This window comes from Artemia sp. Qi Xiang Cuo, chromosome 13 (genome assembly GCF_049724085.1).
Source record: "Artemia sp. Qi Xiang Cuo chromosome 13, ASM4972408v1, whole genome shotgun sequence".
Classification (NCBI taxonomy): Eukaryota; Metazoa; Arthropoda; class Branchiopoda; order Anostraca; family Artemiidae; genus Artemia; species Artemia sp. Qi Xiang Cuo.
This window is the reverse complement of record NC_142806.1, coordinates 46541423-46561092: the sequence shown is the minus strand read 5'-3', so window position 1 is coordinate 46561092 and position 19670 is coordinate 46541423. Positions and strand designations below refer to the sequence as shown.

At 35.2% G+C, this 19670-nt stretch overlaps 1 long non-coding RNA gene across 3 annotated transcripts in view; it reads left to right on the top strand.

Annotated features, from left to right (window-relative positions):
• LOC148945337 (uncharacterized) overlaps window positions 1-19670 on the top strand; it is a 316745-nt gene that overhangs the window by 49427 nt on the left and 247648 nt on the right. For all 3 annotated transcript variants that reach the window (XR_016142728.1, XR_016142729.1, XR_016142727.1), the window contains exon 3: window positions 12896-13050. This is a non-coding gene — a long non-coding RNA (uncharacterized LOC148945337). The remainder of the gene's footprint in view (window positions 1-12895; window positions 13051-19670) is intronic.

The following is a 19670-nucleotide window of genomic DNA, read 5'->3' as shown; positions in this document are numbered from 1 at the left end:
ACTGACTGCGCAAATCGTGTCTAAACCCTCCACACCCCGTCCCCCTCCACCACCTACTTTTAAACGGAAAGACGGGTTACAACTTTATTACATTGAACCATACAAGGACTGCCGATCATAGTACAAAAACACTCAAGTCATGTCTCGACAGAGAAATGAATAAAGTCCAAGCTGTAGAAAGTTAATGGGACGCAAATGCTAGTTTCCCAAGTTTTGGCTTTCGGGAGCTCAAACACAATACAAGACCCGTGGCGAAGGAGCAGGAGAAGGGGCACCTATAAATTATTGGTATTATTACATCTAGCAAAAGGGGACGACAGACCCCAGGCCAGAATCGGTGGGAAGGAAAAACTAGTGTCCTAATTATGACACACTGATGGGTTCGATATCATTTTCTGGTACTTTTCCATTATTTGGACACCTATAAAAAGTCAAGTTTGGTTAATGCTAATGAAACAAAACAAAATAGGATGAATATATAATAGTTTATAAACAAATTTGGGCTATATATTTGCACATTAGGGGGGGGGGGCTAAAGCATTGCATATATTAAATACGTAACCTAACATAACCTAGGTACCTTTTCTTCCCTTATACCCAAAAAAAAAACAGTTTATACATTGTAAATTAAATGAGAAACCATGCTCTTTGATCAATTTAGATAACAATTACCCGCTTTACGAGTCTCCATCACTGCATTCATTCGACTGTCTAGAGCCGAGGTGTCCACATAATGGGAAAGTACCCATTTTCTCTCAGTTAGGGGTCAAATCTTCCCTCAGGAGTCTCTCAGAAAGGGCATCTATTACCAACACAGGTAGTCGGTTTTCAACAGAAGTCAGAAGTATCTTTTTGTCTGGGAATAATTCAGCCTCTGAAGAGGAAGCAATTCCTCCCTAAAGCCCTCTACTGTGAGATCCCCCATAAGAGATTTACCGATCTTAACATGATTTGACAACCATTAACAGATTCACACAAAATGTCTTGATTTTCCAAAATCGCCACATTTAGCGTTTAAAGAAAAAGGTTCCTTGGCATTCTAAAAGAACAAACTGTGTTTTGAATCAGGACAAACTGACAAGAAAGTAGCTAGACTTCAGACCCGACAACGCTAGCGCTGTATCTAACTGAAAGGTTTGAAAGTGAGCGTAAGGTTTCAACTATATACAAATGATTAAACAATCACACCTTTTACTCTGTATAGCCTAATTTAAAATGAAAAAAGCTATTAATTACGGAGCAATTAGAGACAAGCAGACATTTGCTTTAATAATTTATCCACTCTTATCTGCTCGCGTTACAAACGGAAACGGAACTGGAAAAAAAGTTTCCAGGACATAAGCGTCAGAAACCTGTTAAAAACAACAATGACGCATTCAGAGGTACCTGAGCAACTAAGCATCAATCATGTAGAGTTTTCTAAAGCTTGATTTTCCCCAAAAAAAAGAACGCCATAGTCTATTTTCTGAAACTCGAAGGTAAGCGAATCGTCCACACTGGGTGAAAAATCTTTTTAATTGTAAGGGTAGTTAAAAACTAGGTTTAGAGAAACATTTTTTTGTTTTTCTCCTATGTTTTTATGACATCTAAACCTGCCGTCATAACATTTGTTAGAGTAAATCACCTTTTAAGATATACAAGAGCAAAGATGTTGACAGTCATTATAAACACAAGAATAATTAAACTTCAAAGCAGATTTTATTGGAAATCTGGAGCAAAAGGACACATTCAATATTTCCGTAATTTCAAAAAAGAGAACAAATATGATTTTTCTGCTTTGCGCTGGAAAAGTTCTTTGTTAAAAGATTTAAAGGCAAATCTCCGAAAATAGAGAGTGTAGCCGAATAATATGGTTCAATTTGGTATGTAATACGTACATACATACACATACAAAAATACATATCTTCAGTATGTACAATATACATACGCCGTAGCGTATGTATAAGGCTGCATTTTTTTTCAGAACCACTTCATATGGAAAGGGTGGTCGTACTTCGGAGGGGACTGATTCGATTGGAAATTGAAAAATCTAGTTCCCCTTTTAAGTCACGAATGATGGGGCGCAACCAGATCGGAGAGCAACCAGCCCCCTTCCCTGCTATTTTAAGATCTGTCTTTGCTAAAAAAAATGATCAAAATCTAGAAATAGTCATTTTGGCCAAAATAGTCAAAAAGTCAAATAACTGTTCTTCCAGGGATACCGTGCCTCCCATGGCCCCCGGGGCAATGATGTAATTTTCCTATTGTTTACATACAGGATTTATGGACGAGGGGAGAATGTATGTTCCTGGGTATTTACAAAAAGGATAAGGCATCAAGGTGAAAAATTCAGGGCATGCTTATTAGGGGGATGCTGAAGTGATTAGAAATCATCCAGTCCCCCTTCACCCTTTTCAGATTCTCCTCTCAACACTGATGTTTTAGTTGGAGGGTAACCAGCCCCCTCCACATTCTTTTTAACTGTTCTCCCTCTAAAGACATATGATCAAAACTTTTAAGATAACCATTTTGTTCACAACAGTCTACAAGACAAACAACTATGCCAATAGGGATGACGTGGTCCCTTCAGAGTCCCTGTGGCAGGGGCCGTACGTTATTCAAGTTGCCCATTATTATAACATAACATATATAACAGGCATGTTTGCTCCTGGGTCTCTAGAAAGGCTAAGGGTATTACAGTGTAGATAAAACTTTCCGTGCATGTTGGAGGGGTATTGAAAAGTGATCGGACAGCAACCAGCCTCCCCCCTCCATCTGCTCCTTAAGATCTTTCTTTGCTAAACCCTGATCGAAATCTTAAAATAGTCAAAAGATCAAATTCTTCCAGGGATGCCGTGCCTCGCATAGCCCCCGAGGCAAGGGTTATAAATTATGCAATTTTCCTATTGTTTACAAACAGGATTTATGGGGGGAGGTGAGAGGAATGTGTTATCCAGGGTATGTACAAAAAGGCTAAGGTATCAAGGTGAACAGTTCAGAGCATGTTGAAGGGGATATTGAAGTGATTGGAGGTCAACCAGTCCTCCCTCGCCCTTTTTAGATTTCCCCTCAAAGCTGATCAAGATTTTGAGATAGTCACTTTTTTCCAGAATAGTCGAAAGGTCCAACAGCTATGCCTCGAGAATAACGTGACCCTTATGCAACTCAAGAATATAAATTAGAATCCGATATTTTACTTTTTAAGCCGAAAACCTGAAAACTAGAGAAACATTCATTATTTCTACATATAATAAAATTTTGGCAATCTAAAATGAATAGAAATCAATGAAAAAAAAACTATCCGAAAAAGAAGTGTTTAAAAGAAGAATTAAGTGCCCTTTAAAACTTAAGACAAACACAAATACAGTCCTATAATAATTCAAATTTAAAACGCCCCAGGAATTGCTGTCAAAACTAAAATGAATAATCAAGACAAACTTATAACAAACAGAAATTACTACACATAGGAATTTAGCTACTGCCCCCCTCCTAATCCTGAGCCTTCCAAAGTCTATTGTGTAGTCTGTACTGTACTGAAAGCAAAATATATTTTAAGCTGAATTTGTATAATTACAACATAAAAATACTGATAATTTTTTTTGATAATACTGATAAAGATTTCTAGTAACTAATATCAACATAATAATAAACGCTCGTTTCAATTTCATTAGTTCTTTCCAGCCATCTTGATCATCATAGTGATTTTATTTTTTATTTTTCGTCAGTGTTTTAAAAAATCAAAGCACGCTGTTAAAGACACAAATAAAAGGTAAAGGTAAAGAATACGACGTTGGATTTTACAGTCCCTACCGCCGGTGCTGATCTCCGTTTCATGGCCCTTCGGCCAGGAAGTGAAATTAGGGGTTTGGGGCCAGCCTCGGTGTGCGTACGCATAACCTTCATGTTTACCTTCCCCCGATTTCTCCAGGTAACTATTTAGAGCTGGGTCGACTCTGGCTGGGCTTAAAGAGTCACGCCAATGACCTCCGTTCCAGGGGCGAATCTTCTGCATTTTTATTGGGGGGGGGGGCAAGAGGGGTCCATATCCAGATAGTCAATGGGTATGGGATATATAATATTTTTTTTTCTCTAGATTATTAGGGGGGCAACTGCCCCCCCCCCCCAAACGACGCCCCTGCTCCGCTCCAAACCAAACAGTCAGCAACACCAGGACTCGAACGCCCCATCCTCACGGGCAAAGGATTCCCAATCTAGCGTGCTAACCACTTTTATTTTTAATTAAGCGCAAATGAGACAGAATTCACTTTAACATTTTAATTTTCACTCTTTTTACGGCTTATTCATCTATATGAGTACCTGTTACCTTTATGTTCGATGTGATTATGTATTTTAATTTCTGATCTTTTTGGGTTTCAATTACTGCTAGACACTAACTTCTGGTCGTTTTAGGTTTTAATTATTTTAGGACTTAATTTGTGATTCGTTTTAATATTTAATTGGCTCTACATTTTTTTTAAAAACTTCTTTTTCGGATTTTTTTTTTTTAACTAATACAGACGAATATTTCAGGTAGTTTTTCCACTAGAGGTAATAAAATCTAAATCATGGGTGGCCTCTCATGTAATACCTCATATAAACATGCCTCTGCAAATATAACCGGTTGACCAAGATCTATTAGTTGCACCTTTTTTAGGTCCTCATTTATTGTTGAAATGTTAGGTACACGCTTTCGTTCTGATCGTGATGAAAAATAAACATTTCTAAGCTATGTCCCCTTTCAAGTACTTTCATGGTGATCCAGAGCCGTAATTAGGTTTTTTCTAAAAGGGGATGTCTTTGCCGCCCCCTGCCGGACCATCAATACAGTAAATATTACAATTTTTGCCACCCCCGGGCGTGATTTGTCACCTCCAGGCGTGCTGCCCGGGGCGCTTGCCCTCTCTAGCCCCCCTCCTCTAGAGCCGGCCCTGTGGTGATAATAGTATATAGAATAAAATACTTTCAACATAATTTATGTACTCACTCGAGAAAAAAAGGGGAAAGAATCACGTCATAATTATAAATCCATGCTTAAAGTTTGAAGAAATACAACTGAAAAGTCACCTTACATACAATAAAAGACTTTAAAAGATGTAACTAGTCATGGGTACCATTTTTTAACTTCAAGAGGATGGTAGAACACACCATTTTGAACTCAGTTAAATCCCGAAAACAAAAATTAAAATTGTATAATATGCAACGTGTTCAAGCTTTTTTGGCTAGGAAGGTTCGGCGACCTCTAACATTACAAATTAAAACAAGTTAAAAAAAAAAGGGTTTCTGAAAGAAAAGTAAAGCGAAATTAAAACTAAAAACAATCAGAAATTATGACACATAAAAAGTCAAACCGGACAAAAAGTTAAACTGGACAGAAATTACTAAGAATGAATAGTTGAAACCCAAAACGAACAAAATTTAAAACGAGTAAACAAGCCAAACATAAAAGGAACACAGATTACCACAAATAAGAGTGGCGATATGAACCCCTTAAACCCTCTAAAAGCCAGAGTGTCATTCGCACTTTACTGAAAACGATTTGTATTTTGAGGGGTACACGTATTTGTACCGTGAGTAAAATGTGATATATTTAAAATACAAAAAAAATAAAATCTTTTTCTTTCTAAAGATAATTCCGATCCCTTCTATTTAAGTTTAAATCTAGCTTCAAAAAAAGAAAAGTTCTTAATTAGCGGAAAGAGAAATTACATTTTAGCCTCAGCCAAAGAACGATGCTAGTCGGTTTGAATCTCGCTAGGATGTTTTGGAATAAAAAAAATGCTTGCGAAAAAGTTTCTCAGAAAGCTTAAGTTATAACGTTTAATCATCAGATATATTTAAAACAAATTATTGGACAGTTAGTGAGCATAATGAAGTGTGTTTGCAAACATAAGTACAAGGTAGTGACCCCCTCCACAGGACTTGGGCCAATCGTGAAAAGGCTAGTAGAGCGCAGAAGCTGTATTTGTGTGATATAGTGAAAAAAACTGTTTTTCGTGGCAATAATTATGGATTGTCTCTATTGCCATCATCATTATTTTTGAGAGCCAATTTAATCCTTGCCTCTGTCGTTGTCAGTTGAAGTGAAGAACTGTTGTACACCTAATGTAAGTTCAATAAAACTATTGTTTTTCTATTTGTGTTTGTTTTATTTTATATGTTTGTATCTAATTGCACGGCAGGTAATTAGTTCGTATGTCTCTCTCGATAGTGCTTCCAGGAATCGGATTTCTGCATAATCTTAGAGGTAATCGTCATGGCGCTTACCCGAAGAAGCAAGGTTATGCTCCCAGACTGATAGTTGGAGGATTTCTAACCTACTATAGCTACGCATTTTGTTTTCTCGCTTTCAGCGAGTGGCGCGATCGGTATACCGCTTTTAATCATAGTATTACATTTGTGGCCCCAGACTTCATTGCCACATTTGGCTCATCTTAATCGCCACAGCTTTAAATAATAATATTATATTTGACGCGGTCAATCTTTATTACCACAATTAACCCAACACAGTCTAATTTTTTATATCGCGACATATTTTCATTTATCATAAGTCAATAACAAACAAAAAATGAAAGAACAGCGATAACTCAAAAGCTATTTGTGCATCGAATTAAGGGTATAATTTTCTCTCGTGAGAATATCAACAAAAAAAGGAAGAAAATAACATTGCTAATCGAAGTTGTAGGATTTGTATTTCTTATTTCTTAGAATTTGTGAATTCCACTTAAACTTTATTACTATTCAAAATAATGCTTTTTTCCCCAAACTGGTTATTTTTGAATTTATTGCATTAAAAAGTATAGAAAACTGATGCCTAAACAAAACTTTTAAAACAAATATTGGTAATCATTTAAGCACAATTATTTATTTAAACATCAATTATTCAAACATAGGTAATTATTTAAGAAGACTCCAAAAAAGAAGAAAATCCCAATGTTAATCGAAGTTGCAGGAAAGATGAATATTTCTTAAAATTAGTTTATTTCAATTAAATATTATTACTTCAAAATGATGCTTCTTTTCCAAACTTGTTATGTTTTAATTTAATTCAAAAGTATAGGAAACTGATGCCTAAAGAAAACTTCTAAAACAAACATTGGTAATTATTTAAGCACAATTATTTATTTAAACATTAATTCCTCACGCATAAGTAATTATTTAAGAAAACACCATAAAAAAAGGAAATCCCAATACTAACTGAAGTTGCAGGAAACAAAAATAGTTAGAATTAGATTATTTCAATTAAATTTTACAATTGCAAAATCTTTTTTTCAAATATGTTATGTTGAATTTAAAAACTTTTAAAGCAAACATTGGTAATTATTTAAGCATAAATATTTAATTCAACATTAATTATTCAAAAATAAGTAATTATTTAAGAAAATACCAAAAAAGAAGAAAATCACTATACTAATCAAAGTTTCAGGAAACAAAAATATTTCTTAAAATTAGTTTATTTCAATTAAATTTTACTACTCCAATATGATGTTTTTTTCAAACATATTATTTTTCAATCTATTGCATTCAAAAGTACAGAAAACTGATAACTAAATAAAACTTGTAAAACAAACACTGGTAATAACATAAACAATCTTTTTAGTTTTGAAGCGATAATATTTTATTAGAGAATCAGTCAATGATTCTTAGCGAATCAATCAATTGATTTTCTACACATTTCAGAGGTGCGTATCTATGAGGAAGAAGGTACTGCTTAAATATACTGCATGTCATATAAATTAAACTAGATTGGTTTGTTCAAAACATAAGGCAAAAAACAAATAACAATAATGATACATAAGACAAATAGTTCCTAGAATTTACAGTAATTCTTTGTATCTCAAGATTATAATAATAAAATAAAAATGTTTAAATGTATTTTGTTTTCAGCAAAGCGCAAATTACATTCCAGCCCTAAGAAATATTAAGAGGTATTAGCCCAACTCTTATATGGGATAATTTCTATCCGTTTTAAGCTTGACATACTATTAATTTAATTTCTTTAGTTTTCGGTTTAATTTTTTCTTCCATAGCAATGTTTGTTGTTTTTAAATTAGACTTATTATTAATTTGAATTGCTGTTTGGTTTAGGTTTCATTTAAGCCTCATTCGTTCCATATAAAAAGTCAACAGATCAGAAAATTGGTGTGTTTAATTCATATTTATTTCGACAATAGAGCGTTCGATTAGTTCTCTGTCGACATAAATGTCGTCTTTTGACATAAAAAAGTATATGTCCTTTTTCTGTGTCGTTTCCTTTCAAAATTGACAAAACGATGAACGAACACCATATTTCGAGAATGTCGACTTTTATGATCTTCGATTGCTCTTTACCTTCCATTGAAAGATTTTATTTTAATTACTTTTTTAATTGATTTCTTTTCGTTTTTTATTGGCATAGTTTTAGCATGGATTGGGCTGTAAGAATAAATGTGAAGTCTTTCAGCTTTTGTGCTTAAAAACTAAACTTTTAGATTACAATTTAAATTTTTGCCAAAATTTGAATTTAAAGTTTAAATGCTTGACCAGCCGTGGTTTTGAGCAATAATTTTTCGATTTTGCTATAAAATTTAGGGTGAGTGGAGACCGGGTTTTTAATCATATGCATTGAAAGTTTGCATACTTCTTTGTCTTCTACGGGGCCGAAAGACATCTTCGTCCCTATCCTGTGGACACCCTTGAACATAGACGTATTAGCGACCATTTCATTAAAAGAATCGGTACTTGTCTGTTAAACTGAACACAACCAATAAAGTGAAGATAGGTTAATCCTAAGGAAATATACCAAAACATGACGATAACATAATACTTAAGAAACAAAATTATGGAAACTACGACAAAGAATCGTGGATAGCAGGCCGCGCAGAACGTATTATGTTAAATACCTAACCTAAAGGACACCCTAGACGGTCAATCATTTTGATCAAAAGCTTCCGTCAATCAATTGATTAAAGCATGACTGACCGTCTAGGAACCGATGAGTCATTCAAACTTTCTATCAATAACCATTAACGCTCGACTCAAGCTTTAATCATGCTTTAATCAATTGATTGACGGAACCTTTTGATCAAAATGATGGACAGTCTAGGGTGTCCTTAACCTAACCTAACCTAATCCCTAACCTCCTCTATATATTAAATATTTAATAAAAATATACGTACATCGTAGTTTTCTCACTCAAAACAAACAAATCATAACCGATTCAAGAAGGGAAACCGGTTTCTGTAAGATTTACACAGCGTAATCCTTGAGCATGTTCCGTTTAATAGACACGTACCAAAGAATTTTTTCATGTTCTATTTTGGTGTGACTGTTAATATGTTTAAATAAGTGTATGTATAGGTCATTTATTGAAAAGTAATGTTTTGTTGTCACGAATCGACCCAAGCGAAGGTGATTGGACACTGTTTTATTTTCATTGAGGTTTTCTTTGCCCTATCTGCACACCCTGTAAGTTTCAAACCAATCGGCAAAAATGATCTAAGTTGTTGCCTCATGAATCGATACAAACGATCTTTACTTTCAAATATATTGTCCCCATTGGATTTTCTTGGTCAAGTCTGCATACTCTAAAAGTATTAAATCGATCGTAGAGAAACTATTTACCGTCCATTTGGTGAGTCGTGAATGGATACAACCTAACCTTTTTACTTCTTTCCCTCGCTGAGGTCTGACTTGCCTAGTCTACATACCCAGTAAGCTGCAAGCCAATTAGAGACAGAACTCTTTTTTTTCTGGCCCTGTTATACTTATAAAATTAATAGTAGATTAACTAAGAGAATGACTCGGAGTTTTAGTGTACTCATACTGACAAACGAAAGTGGAGATATCATGCAGCTTTATGCCGAGGGTTTATAGATAATAGGCTAATAAAACGTAAACCGGACACCTTCAATAGCCTCGTGGCCATGAGCTCTACTACTACTACTACTGACAATGCACTACAGCACCCTGCGTCTAGGCCAACACAAATGCGCATGCTCTCCCTTCTTCCCTCCTCCCCACTGGGTTCAGAGGTATCTTTTTAAATTCGTGCCATGAATTCCCTATTTTCTCTAAATCCTTCCTTACGAACTCTTCGCACTCCCTCCAGGACTACCTGCTTTTCCTTTAGTCCCGACAGAAGTACAAAAAAGCGCAATTTTTTGCGGCCTATTCTCCTTCGTCCTTAAAACGTCGCCTATTTTAACCAGATTCAGAGAAGTATGGATAACTTACAAGAGTGGGAACATCAACGCCATCTAGCGTTTGGTGACGATTGGCATTTTTTTGGTGTAATAATAAGAATAATTGACTTGTTTTGTGTAGCTGGTAAAATTAGTGTAGCAACAAGAGTCTAATTCCAGTTCCTAAAAGACAAACGATGAGAAAGCTTGAAAAAATACTAGTGGTCTCCAAAATGTTAGATGCTGTTGATGGTTGTTTTTTTTGCGACATTAACGCCAGTTTCTGCTCTTATAAGTTACCCACATTCTTTGACCCAATCATTATAGCAATAAAAATAAAATTGAACCATATTTTTCATAAGGATTAGGCTACTGCTTGATATACGGTCGTTCAAACAGTTTAGGAGAGTTTTACCTTTCCATGTAGCATGTTCTCGCACATGCTTATCACTTAAATAAACATACGTCGTTTTACTTCATAATAAGGAGTTGTTTCCTCCACCCCCCCCACACCCAATAAATGTACTGGTCAGTATGCTTCAACGTTCAAGAAGAAAGTCAGGTCTCTATTGAGTTCTTCTCCGAGGGTTTACAGATGTCAATTCAAATGTAAATACAATATATAGAACAATTTTCAAAGCCCAGTAGGTGGGCTTGAGGTTAGACGTGATTCCAAGAGATCGTTTTCGATTGCAAGAATCCGAGCAGGGCGATTTTCAGTGTACAAGTAATGAAACAGGACAAGAATTTAAGCATATTTTTTCAGAAATATTCCGCAGCTTAGAAGTCGTCCCCCTCCCCTAACAGATTTAATTTCTTCGAATTATCGCTGAGAAATGGAAGTCAAGCGCTCCATTTAGTTCTACTTTCAGAATCCACATGTGATGTGTCAATACTACGCACATAGGACGATATTAACAGCATCATGGATGACTGATGACTAGATTCATGCAACAAACTGTAATCAGTGTAATGGAATATTCATGTCTATATTTATGGACAAAAAAGACTAACTTAATAATAAGACGACTTCTTCAGGTGATTAAGTGATACATCTGAAAATGCCTAAAATAATATTTAGAAATTTTACGAGACGAAACTGTGTCTTGCAAAAACCATGTGTTCATGTCAGGTGTGAAAGCAAGTATTTCGGGCAGACCCGATATTTTGGAGGGATGAAGTATTAAAAAGACCCAAAAAGTAAAAGGAAACATATAAAAAATTAGAGGAGAAATCATAAGTAATTCCAAGAGGTGCATGACTCGTAGGTTCCCGTGATCCTTATTTGCCTGGTCTTTGTCAACTAGATGCTACTTGAAAAAATAGAGTACATTTATTGATCAAGAAGCCACTATTCCCAATAAAATTGGCAATGCAAAAGCTGCAGTATGCCCAATCAGATTTGTGTTAGTCTTAGCAATGTGGTATTAGAATATACTATGCCACATGCCCCTAACTACCTGCCAATTAAACAGCAGTGCGTAATTGCAGTCGACGAAAAACTCCTGTCTTTTTGTGGTATGATAATATTTTCCTGAAAAAAACTCTAATTCTATACCTTCGGCTATATTCAAACTGTTGTCAGGTAGAAAAATATAATGAGGTGATAAAACCATGGCGACCCGTTTAAAAAAATATTAGTAAGTTTAACAAAATTCAAGACATGTTACTCGTACAGTAATGACAGGGGATGTAGAAATAAATAGTCTGCGAGGAAGAATTGCACGCAATGTTTAAAAATTTACTTCACAAGACATAAAATAGGTGTGGCCTAATCTTCAAGTTACACAAATATCAACACCATTCAAATGTTATGCTCAAATCAGAATGCTAGTCAAGCGATTACATCAAAATACGTATAATAAATCATCCGATCTTGGTATTAAACAAGTCCAAATATCAAATTTTAGGGGAGATAAAAAAAACATGTTGACTATCTTTTTCTTATTGCCCTATTAAGCCGCAAAAACGGGGTCAAAACAGAATCGATATTCTTGTTCTTGAGATCATAACAATAGATGTCAAATTTTCTGAAAAAATATATTGCTGGAAAAAACATCAAGGTGTCAAAAATAAACTACATGATACTCGAAAAATACCGATTTTTTGTTCGTATTGGATTTTTTGTTAGTTTATTGCAGGATTCATCAATCAATTCAATATAGCTCAATAGGAAATAAGAATTAGCCTAGAAAAATATATATGGGTCAATTTACTAGTTCTGGTCATTTTGTCTTTTTGTCGCATGGATAGTACAAACGTAACAAAAGAAGCGCACGAACGATCGGTAAGAAAAGGAATCGCAAAATTATATTATTTTTAAGTATTTGATACTACTTGTATTTAAGATAAGCAAATCAGAGAGGTCCCTTACAGTTTGTTTTACTGTGAAACTACGTCCTATACAATTTTTCTCATCCCTATATGGAATACTAACATCAACAGAAGAATTTTTCCCTAATTTGCAAGCAAAAAAACGCCATAAATCTGAGTACAAGGTAGTTAACAGATCATAATAAATGCTAAACAAGCTAGACTGTAATTACAACTAATAGCGCTTGGAACAAGCTACGTCATCAGTCCTTCCTTACTGAGGATAACTTGATCATGTAATTTAGCATCAGTGCCTGTTAATCAGGTATTGAAAATGCGTATTTGCGTAATAACAATTGAATGGAGTATGAATAAGATAAAGTCGAAAATCAGCCGTATCATTTTCAAACTGGATGAACTATACTACTACAAACTTTTTACAGGGCTAATCCAACGGAAAGCACTACACAGGCAAACACGCCTCAATGTCATTTGGTAATCTCCACAAAACAGCCGAAGATTTGAGGTATATAATCTGCTATACTGAAATAGATGTTGCACTGTCTGAAACTACCATATATGCAGTCATCGAGAAAAGGTGAGAAATCGCAAAAAGATTCCGAATTAATCAAATATAATAACACTGCTATTAGTTCAAACAGGTAGGCTAACATATAGAGTATGTTGTCACCCTTGGATTAATGCATATGAACATATTGAAAAGAATGAGCTGAATGAAACAGCGCATGAAAGAAAGTACTAACCCAATCATGGTTGCAGCAGTAGCTGCTACATAGTGAAGAGCGAGCCTCAGCTTGTAGTAACCAAAATTTAAAAACATTTGAAATAAGCGCTCAACGACAAGATTACTTTGAAAACAGTAATTTTTATTCAGATTCAGGTTAGAAATCCAGTTTCCAGAGTTTGTAAAAGTTTTTAGTAATATGGGTAAAAAAAATTGTATTTCCAGATGTTTACATGGTGACGCGTCAATTACCGGTCAGTTACTGAAAAGTGTTTCGACTTCAAATATAAACTAATCCAGATAATTGCGTTTACCCAAGTGGAAGACAGTGCTGACCTATGAACACGGTGAAAATTCAGATTATGAAATAATGAAAAAATACACTGTGTTTTGATACCCATTTTATTACCTTCAAGTATATTTCAAGTGAATTATATGCATTTCAATCTGAGAAAGAAAAAACAACTTTACTTTCAGCGTTAAGAAACAACACAATTATTATAGTGAGTGTTCAGTTCAGCTGTGAATCCAACTTACACTATAAATCAAGATAAATTGCAGTAATCTTAAGTTCACGAAATCCAGGGTTAATTAATGGTGCATAAACAAATTTTTTTGTTTGAATTACTTTATAAGTCTGCGTTGATACAGATCACTATGGCCTATATCTCTGAAGTAATAAAACGCAATTTACGCAAAGTTTATTTATGATTACTGAGTTCTAAGTTGTTTTTTAAATATGGCTTTGAGCTAGTTTTCTCAGACTGAATTTAACACAAATCATATGTCCATTCCAAAATTTCTCATGTTGCCGCTTCAGAGAAAAAGGCAATAACATTTAACCTAAAATAGGAACAAATTAAAGTAAAACGCACTGTCATACCGTTAAGTCTTTATCACGAGGTTCATTATGACGAAACTTAACAAAAACCAAGCATATTTTCTCACGTTAAACCTTGTAGTCATTCTAGCATTAGCAGCTGTTCCTCAAAAATCAACATGAATTCCAAAAACGAACTTAAATTTGCAAAATTATGTATATGTCATTATTTGGAGTGGTTAAAGTCACTATCGCCATCTATATTATCTATGACAATTATAGCCGAATTTTAAGAGGGAACGATACCTTTTAAACTCATTTTGCGAACCTTGGCCTTCCTCCTATTATCGGCTAACCGTCAAAACAAAGAAAGGGAAAAATCTCTTTTTAACACTTATTTAAATACTTGATAAAAAAAACCTAAAACAGGGTGATCGTTTTCTACTATGCATAATCCATATAGATTTTTGGTTTTCCCGAGAAGGATCGTTTTGAAGATCAGATCGTGGACTCTCACTTAGAGCTTTCTAGCTGAGTACCAAAGAGCACGACAATTTTCCACCTAGTGTCTTCAGTTCTGCTCGAGGATGACTTGCGCAAAAATATAGCCTAAACCTCTTTACTGTTTTCCCCAACTCGTGGTTACAGAGACGCGGACGCGTCTGCAGATCGGTGTTTTGTGGCCACTAAACCTAATATTACAGAGGTATAAACCTGATTTTTGTCTTGCATTCAGTAATTTCAGTCGGAATCAACAGACCAAGAAAGTGTTCTTAGACATTGCGAAATCTTTTCTATTCAAGTGGTATTCTCACGGTTCTTTGACATGATTTATCAGCCTGGTCAACGGAGCATGGTCGCCCCGTCGTGTCTTAATATACGAAAGAAAGTATTTTTTGGCAACAAATCGCCAGTTGAACTCTTTTTTCTTTCCTTTTTTAATCTTTTTAACATGATTATGCCTGAAAAATAGCAGCAGTCAGTTCTGATTCGAAATCCTCCCGATAAGATTGCACCTTTCACAAAATAGCCAAAAAAATATATATATAATTTAATTTCCACGTCCAATGTTTCAAAGAAATCTCTAGGAAGTCTTTAGAAATGACCGTTTTGGCACTAATTGGAATGAGTTTAGCAATAATATATACCCTGCCCTCTCCCAAGCTTTAAATGAAATTTGCGTGCTTGTTCAAACAGTTCGTGGTAACGAACTGTAAGTAAGGAGCGATCCGGCTCAATAGTAACCGAAATCCTAAAAAACGAAATGTTGATACCAATAGATACACCAAAAGAATCAGATTTTAATCTTGATTTCAAATATATAAGTTTCATCAAGTTTTGTCTTACCCGTCAAAAGTTACGCGCCTGAGAAAATTTGCCTTATTTTCGAAAAAAGAAGGAAACACCCCCTAAAAGCTATAAAACCTTAATGAAAATCACACCATCAGATTCAGCGTATCAAAGAACCCTCCTGTAAATGTTTCAAGCTCCTATCTGCAAAAATGTGGAATTTTTTATTTTTTGCCAGAAGAAATATCCCGTATGTGTTTTTATTTGTTTTTTTTTTTTTTTTTTTTTTTTTTTTTACAGGGGTGGTCGTATCGAACCAGGGGGCCTAGAATATCATGGGAGGGCTCATTGAAACGGAAATTAAAAGGTCTAGTGCCCTTTTTAATTGACCAAAAAATGGAGGGCAAAGAGGCCCCCTCCCACACTCATTTTTTTCCCAAAGTCACCCGATCAAAATTTTGAGATAGCCATTTTGTTCAGCATGGTCTAAAATATAATAAATATGTCTTTTAGGATGACTTAATATCCCCAAAGCCCCGGGGGGAGGGCTGAAAGTTTGGAACTTTACCCAATGTTTACATATAGTATTGGTTATTGGGAAGTATACAGACGTTTTCAAGGGCGGATTTTTTCTGGTAGTGGGGTGAGGGGGGGTCGGCGGTTATGTAGGAGGATGTTTCCATGGAGGAAGTTTTCATGGGTGAAGGGTCATCGCTATGAAGAGGGTGCCGGATTTCCCAGCATTATTTAAAAAAACGATCAGAAATTAAATAAAAAAAAGTTTTACAACTGAAAGTAAGGAGCAACATCAAAACATAAAACGAACAGAAATTATTACATATATGATTGGGTTTGCCCCCTAGTCAATACCTCGTTCTTTAAGCCAAATTTTTTTTATTAATTTCATAAGAGCTATTTATTAGAATTACCAGCAACTTTGATTTAGGGGTAATTTTAAAAGAATTAGATAATTATTTGATCCGTCGCATGAAGAGCTTTGCATTTACTAGGGGGAGAGTTTCATAATATGTTTATTAAAAGAGTACGAAGATATATATTCGTCAAGTATATCAATTAGAGAGTTGCGTATATTTATTACTAATAAGAACGTACGTAAAGCAAATTTAACATCTTTCGAGAAAGCCATTTAACCAAATAAAAGTAACATTAATATACAAATTTTGTTTTAATTATTCATGTACGGTGAGCCAAAATCAAAACCTGCATTAATTCAAAAACGTTCAAAAATCAAATAAAAAAAAGTTTTTTTAATCTGAAAGTACGGAGCAACATCAAAACTTAAAACGAACAGAATTTATTTCGTATATAAAAGGGGCTGTCCCCTCCTCAACGCCTCGCTCTTTACGCTAAAGTTAGACTATTCTCACAACGCTATTTTTTAAAACAATAAAAACTATAGAGTAAAGAGCGAGGCGTTGAGGAGGGGACAGCCCCTTTCATATACGGAATAATTTCTGTTTGTTTTAAGCTTTGATGTTGCTCCTTACTTTCAGTTAAAAAAAACTTGTTTTTTTTTTATTTAATCTCAGTCTTAAAGGACAATAGCGTTCATCGCTGTGTATCTGCAAGACCTACGTTTTGAGTTATAAATTATCTTTTGAGTTCGCTTTACACCTTAATAACTCTTAAATTAAAGTGGGATATATTATAGTCTGATCTACATTTTATACGGAATCAAAAGTCAGGTTTTAGTCCAAAATAACCAATTTTCACTATAAGTCGCTCTTCTTCTTTTATAGTCTATTCAGGTGCGAACGCTGTGATATCTTTCAAAGGTCTGAAATTAGGGTAAAAATACTAATGGTGGTTGATTTTGGAGCGCGTGAATGTGCCCCAAAGCCCCTTCTCCCTGCGAATGGGCCAGAATCTATCACAAATAAAATTTGATATCAAACAGTTCGTGGTAACGAACTGTAAGTAAGGAGCGACCCGGCTCAATGGTAACCGAAACCGTAGAAAACGGAATTTTGATACCAATAGATACATCGAAAAAATCAGATATTTATGTTGATTTCAAATATAGAAGTTTCATCAAGTTTAGTCCTAACAATCGAAAGTTACGCGCCTGAGAAGATTAGGCTGATTTTCGAATAAAGGGGAAAGACCCCCTAAAAGTTATAAAACAAGAATGAAAATCACACCATCAGACTTAACGTATCAGAAAACCCTACTGTAGAGATTTCAAGCTCCTATCTGCAAAAATGTGGACTTTTGCATTTTTTGCCTAACCATTTCAGAGCAAGTTACTTTCTTAATGTTCCTCCTAAACCCATTTTACAAGTTGAAGTACTTATCTTTTTCATCCAAAACTATACTTTACAGCTTTTAGGATACCTCAACACAAAGAAATACTTTTCAAAGACCATTTCAGAGCAAGTTACTTTCTTAATGTCTCTCCTAAACCCATTTTCCAAGTTGAAGTTCTTATCTTTTTCATCAACAACTATACTATATAGGTATTTTGGTACCTCAATACTAAGAAATGCTTTCCAAAGACCATTTCAGAGCAAGTTACTTTCTTAATGTCCCTACTAAACTCATTTTACAAATTGAAATACTCATCCTTTTTACACACATCTTTACTTTACAGCTTTTTGAATGATCCAACACCAAGCAATACTTTTCAAAGGGCATTTCAGAACAAGTTCTTTTCAAAAAGTATTGCTTGGTGTTGAAGTATCCTATAAGCTATAAAGTATAGTTTTGGGTGAAAAAAATAAGTACTTCAACTTGTAGAATGAGTTTAGGAGGGACATTAAGAAAGTAACTTGCTCTGAAATGGTCTTTAAAAAGTAAGTATTGGTGTTGAGGTATCCTAAGAGCTGTAAAGTATCGTTGTTGATGAAAAATATAAGTACTTAAACAGGGGTTTAGGAGGTACATTGAGAATATAACGTGCTCTCAAAAGGTCTTTGAATAGCATTTCCTGGTGTTGAGGTATCCTAAAAGCTGTAAAGTATAGTTTTGGTTGAAAAAGATAAGTACCTCAATTTGTAAAATGGGTTTAGGAGGGACATTAAGAAAGTAACTTGCTCTGAAATGGTCTTTGGAAAGTATTTTTTGGTGTTGGGGTATCCTAAAAGCTGTAAAGTAAAGTTGTGTGTAATAAGGATGGGTACTTCAATTTGTAAAATGGGTTTAGGAATGACATTAAGAAAAGAAGTTGTTCTGAAATGTCTTTTGAAAAGTATTGCTTGATCTTGGGGTGTGCAAAAAGTCGTAAAGTAAAGTTGTGGTGAAAAAGATAACTACTTCAAGTTGTAAAATTGGTTTATGAAGGACATTAAGAAAAAAACTTGTTCTTAAAAAATATAATAAAGCCTTTTTAAATGTGAGGACCCTTCTGTTTCTAAAATTCACAAAAAATTATTAAAAAAATGGGGAGGGGCCTCTTGGGGGGCCGGGGGTGGGCCTTTGGGGGTCTGGGGGGCCCTAGCGGTCCGGGTGGTCCTTTGGGAGCCTGGTGGACCTTTGAGGACCAGGGGCTTCCTTCGGGGTTGGGGTGGGGTATGAGGACACTTCGGGGTTGGGGTGGGGTATGAGGACCCTTTGGGGTTGGGGTAGAGGACCTCACAACACTGTTCAATGGAACTTGTGTAGTATAACGACCACAGATTTTCACCCTCAAATCCTCTTCTAAAATCATCTTTTAAAATCATCTTTTAAAATGTCTCTAACTGTTCTCGTCGAAATAATTCCCTAAAATGTCTAAAACGGTTTCGCCCAAATAACCCCTAATCGTAATTTCAGCGTGTTCCTTTTGTTTTGGCATCTCTGCGCTGTCACATTTGAAATTACTAAGAAACCTGATTCCCGTGTTAATCTATTCATCGCTAAGATGTTTCTTGGAGAATTGTTTCCATGGCAATGTTTATTAATATCTTTTGGAGTTCGACCAGTAGAATTGTTTCCGAGGCAAAGACATTAATGACTTGGATCTATTCCTGAAGTATCGTTTCTAGGCGAAAATTTTTAATGTCTGACAGATGATGTCATTGGTTGATTGATCTGTCAAGAAAGGGGAATTAATTTATTGTTTCTAAGGGGAATTATTGATTCACGAAAGGGGAATTGAGGTCGACAGCACAGGTGTTCCAAATTCCCAATGACGGCATAACATTCGCCTCGAGCGTGCACTTGGCCAAAACAGCAAATAAATCGACCTTTGGAAAAAGAGGTCATTGACCCCATTAACCACGTGTTCTCCCTAGGGACTCTATGCCCATATATGGACTCCCGTCAGGAGTATAAGATAGCTTTCTACTGCTAGGAAAGCTAGGGAAATATTGGCTCGGTTGGTTATGTTTGAAATATGGGCTTCCCATTTAAGATCGGAAGTTTT